Below are 4,967 nucleotides of genomic sequence, written 5' to 3' on the forward strand. Positions count from 1 at the left end.
TCGCCCCCTCCCCGCTTTTGGGGTGGGGGAGAATTGAGAGAGAGAGAGACAAACACACACACACACACAAAGAGGAGAGGGGAACTGCTGGGGCCGGCCCGTATTGAAGAATATGGCCGAATTTACCCGGGCTGGCCGTATATCGGCGTATAACACGCACACATCATTTGCCCCCTATTTTCAGGGGGAAAAAGTGCGTTTTATACGCTGATAAATACGGTAAATATAAGAAAGTATTCAAGACACATAACTGAGAACTTTTACTGAATTGGTCTGTATCATGCATGTCAGCTGATGCAAACTAGCTCAGCCTCAGCATTTACAAGCTGATAAGCTGTATGTGCCAGTTTAAACTGTGCTTAGATGGAGGCTACCCTAAGCTAAAATTTTGTACATTTCCTTTGATTATTTAGTTAAGAGCAGGAACTTTCCTTGCACATGTATTAGTCCCGAAGATATTTTGAACTAGATAATGTTGCAAAAGTTAATAAAATTATTTATTTGTCTTTGATACCTTCCTCAGTCAACATTAGAATGGAAATTTCAGTGTTTTAATAAAAAGGAACAAATCTGTAGATATGGCTAGTAATACTATATTGCCAAAAGAGATTTAAAATAATCGGGAAATGGCAATTGGCATGCTGTGTCTTAATGCTTGAATATTAAGTACATGTAATTGTATGCAATAGATAAATTGTAAAACTATTATTACAAAAGGAAAAACAACTTCGGGAGAGAGGATTTTATTTAGACAGGGATGTAGCAGGGGTTCATCCAAGTCTTTTCTCCACCATACTATAATGGATTTGCTCTGAGAAGCATATATTTTGCCTTATAGGAGGGAGAAGAGGCCTCATGTTTCTTTCTTGTCCATGATACAGTACTTAATGCAATGAACGACAGCATTGGAGACTTCTTCCAACTTGCCAACTCTTTTCTCTAAATCACCCATTCTAAAAACTGGAGGTTTTCTCTTTTGAAAGAGGAAAACTTGTTGGGATCTGTGTCACACAAAGTTAATCCAATAAAAACATGGCATGAAATCTTTCATTTTTCCAAGGACATATAAAACAATCTAACACAAAAACACCAAGGTGATTAGCCATCATGGAAAACTACATGTTTTAAATCTCTCTCTCTCTCTCTCATCAGAATTGTGCAAGTCATAATATTCCCTGTAACATTCTATGAAACTGAAATGTTGAAATTAGGATAGGAATAATACCAATAGTTTTGAATTTGGTGTTGGAAAAGATTGAGTGCACCACTGGAAAATCTGAAACACAAGGTTGAAGACACTTTGTAATGGAGAAGATGTATCAGTATGACTACTAGGACTGGTAATCATATTTAGTGAATCGCTCTCTCAATAATCAATGAATTGCTCTCTCAATGTCCCTACTAACATTTGGTAGACTAGGTGTGCAACAATATTTGGGGAGGGCATCATCAAAATAATGTATATACTGTACTTTGAAAACCATTTTCTTATCTTGTGATGAAAATATTTTATATGTTAATAAATGAGGATACAACGTTGCCTTGTATGTACTGTAGCCCATAATGCAGTCTGTATAGTAAATCTGATCCTAATGCATCAATGATTAGAGAAGCAAAAATATATTGTAACTTATATGATCTTGGGCGTTCAACCACATAGAATAAACATTGTCCAAATATGTCCTTCATAAAGAAGGCAGGCTCACAGTCTGCACTGGATACCAGTAATGCTCCTCCTTCAATTTGCTAAGGAGTAACTTTACTACCGAAACTGTTCCAATGTACATATCTCACTACATACAGATTACTGTATGCCACTTTGCTTTTGTTTTTTGTAAGCAACTGCAAACCTTAAGACATTGTTGCCGGCTCCCAGGTATGGTCAGCTGACTCCATCGCTGACTATAGGGGGCGAAACTCTGGCTCCCTCGGAGAGGGTACGCAATTTGGGGGTCCTCCTGGATCCACGGCTGACACTGGAAGACCAGTTGACGGCTGTGGCCAGGGGGGCGTTTTACCGGGTACGCCTGGTGCACCAGTTGCGGCCTTTTCTGGACCGGNTTGCCCAAACTCTCCCCTGAATTAAGGGATTACAGGGTTGTAAAAAGGGAGTTTTTTATTTTATCAAATATTAATATTTATTAAATTTTAATATTTAATAATCAATATATTAATAATTGCTATGTTACATAATAAATATAAAATGTATTAATTTTTAAATAATGTATTCATAATTAATGTAATTAAGTATTAATGCTTAAAACTGAAGTCATACAATGCTAATGTGCACACTGAAAATCAGACCATTTCTAGACTTCATTGTCTGAAAATCTATCAGCCAAATGGCCACACAGGATATTTTTTTTACCATAATTATAGAATTAGTATCCATTTAATTATTTCTTGAGGGCCTATATCTATAAGGCCTTTAAATTGATGACTCCAAGAAAAAGATTCATTAAAAGTTATTGTCTTCTTGTTCAGTTTCTTCAATTTACTGTGTAGAAAATGAAATCCTTCCAGAGTTATCAGGTCACATTTTGAAACATCAGGGATAATGAAACCCCTTATTTGCTATCACTGGCTTTTGGGTTGCAGAATTAGAAAATGGACAGTTATCTTTACATTGCTCAAAATATTTCAGAAGACAATTGAATAATTGTTTGAAATCTCCAGGTATTCATGGTTTGTTCGGTGCTGCTTTCTCTATTTTCATTTGGCCCAGCTTGTATTTATTATAAAAGTCATTGATTACAGAAGCATCATAACCTTGCGATTGCAATATTCTACCAAATATGAAATTACCAAAGCATCTGTAAAATATGTACTGTAGGTCTATAGAACAGGGGATCAACCTATTCTTCAAAGCACCTGAAGGCAGGACAAGAAGCAATGGTTGGAAATCAATGAAGGAGAGCACCAACCTAGAACTAAGGAAACATTTTCTGACAGTTAGAACAATTAATCAGTGAAACAACCAGAAATAGTGGGTGCTCTAACACTAGAGGTTTTAAAGAAGAGATTGGACAACCATTTGTCTGAAATGGTATAGGGTTTCCTGCTTGAGCAAAGAGTTGGACTAGAAGACCTCCAAGGTCCCTTCCAACTCTGTTATTCTGTTATTCTGTCTAAATATAGACTCAAACATCTAGTTATTGATGGATTTGTGTTTTTGTCCATAGCTTGAGTATGAAACAGTCTCAATCCTATTTTCTCCATTTTTAATTAGTTGTTAATAATTTCAAAAAACTCATTCTTACTTCTCTAGTTTTCTGATTATATATACCTACCTTTTTACAAGGTCATTAATTTCCTGAGTGGAAAATGTCAAATTATTCATTTTAACAGCCAATATAACATTGTCATCAAGAACTTTGATTTCTTCTGAGTTTGAAGAAGTCTTGCACTCAAGATTAATATACCTTCTCTTTTTGGGGGATGGATTTTCAAGCAACATATCAGACAGTCCTTCTAAAAAAAAAAAAAAATTTTTGTTTCTATGGATTTGCACATCTTGAGACTTTCTTAGCCACTGATACATACATAAGCTTCTACTTTTTCATGGGGAAAGTTCTCCAGGAGCTTTGGCACAACAAGCATGGTTATTGAGTTTGTTCCTATCTCAGGCAAACATTTAGATTTGAATGAGGGCACTATCTATTTGTGCTCCAAACTCATAGACAAAAGATATTCTTTTTCACCTTTCTGCTTTAAAATTATTTTGAAAAAATATTTTTACTACACTGTTGTTCTCAACAAAAGGTAGCTCTCCAATCCTCCCCTTTGTATAACTGACCCTGCTTTGTCTATTTCCAATTTGACTAACAACATCACAAACCAATCAGCTTTCAGATCATTTACCCATTCCAACAAATAACATCATATAGGAAAGGCAATGGAACCAGGGATATTGTTGGTGGTGTGGATCCAACCAATAGGAAGGCAAACACTAGATACTATGGAAGGCATCATAGTAAGTGAGGGAAGCTAAGGGAAATTTCTGTTATGCAACTGACACATCTGCAGGCTACAATGGGCTGTGGTATGTGGTTATGACCTTGGGAGACCGGAGGAAGAGCCACAGACTAGAGCAAGGCTTTTCAACCTTTTCACCCACTGTACTACTTTTAGGATATGGCAACATCCGAGTACCACCAGTCGCCTAGCAAGGTGTCAAAAACTTGATGACAAAAAAAAAAAAAAAGGAAAAAAGTGATAAAGTACAGGTAGTCCTTGACTTACAACAGTTCGCTTAGTGACTGTTCGAAGTTACAATGGCACGGAAAAAAGTGCCTTCCAAGCCACAGCTGAGCAAAACACCTGCCTGCCCGCCCGGCGGTGCTCTTCCTCCTGTCTGAGGTTTTCATTGTTGTGAGCATTTCTGTTGAGGATTGGCAGCGGGGGTGGGGTGAGGGGGTGTTTGGTTTTTATTCCCCCCATCTGCTGGGTGGTTGCAGCAGGTTTTGGTCACTTCACATGACCCTGGGACACTGTGACCGTGATAAATATGAATCAGTTGCCAAGCATCTGAATGTAAATCACAAGACCCTGGAGAGGCTGCAACATTCCAGCTGATCGGCGCTTTTTCTGGGCTCAGCAGAAGCGCCAGGATCAATGCTGCTTTCCAGCTGGAGCCTGTCGCTGATCCTGGTGGTTCCGCTGAGCCCTGACAGCCCCAAAGAAACGCCGATCAGCTGGAAAGCGGCACTGATCCTGGTGCTTTCACTGAGCCCTGACAGCCCTGCAGCTCCAGCCATCTCTCGCTCAGGCTTGTGCAGTGCTGCCACGGGTTCAGCTCATTCCCCTCCCCTGCTACCACTTTTCTAGCATGGTCACGTACCACCTGCCAGGTGCCAATGTACCACAGGTGGTACCCGTACCACTGGTTGAAAAGCTCTGGACTAGAGAACAGTCAGACAAGCAGCAGTTTAGCCCACAGAAGGAATCTACATGTGGCAAATTTCTCA

Source organism: Protobothrops mucrosquamatus, unplaced genomic scaffold (assembly GCF_001527695.2).
Source record: "Protobothrops mucrosquamatus isolate PMUCROS unplaced genomic scaffold, P.Mucros_1.0 scaffold2168, whole genome shotgun sequence".
NCBI classification, from domain to species: Eukaryota; Metazoa; Chordata; class Lepidosauria; order Squamata; family Viperidae; genus Protobothrops; species Protobothrops mucrosquamatus.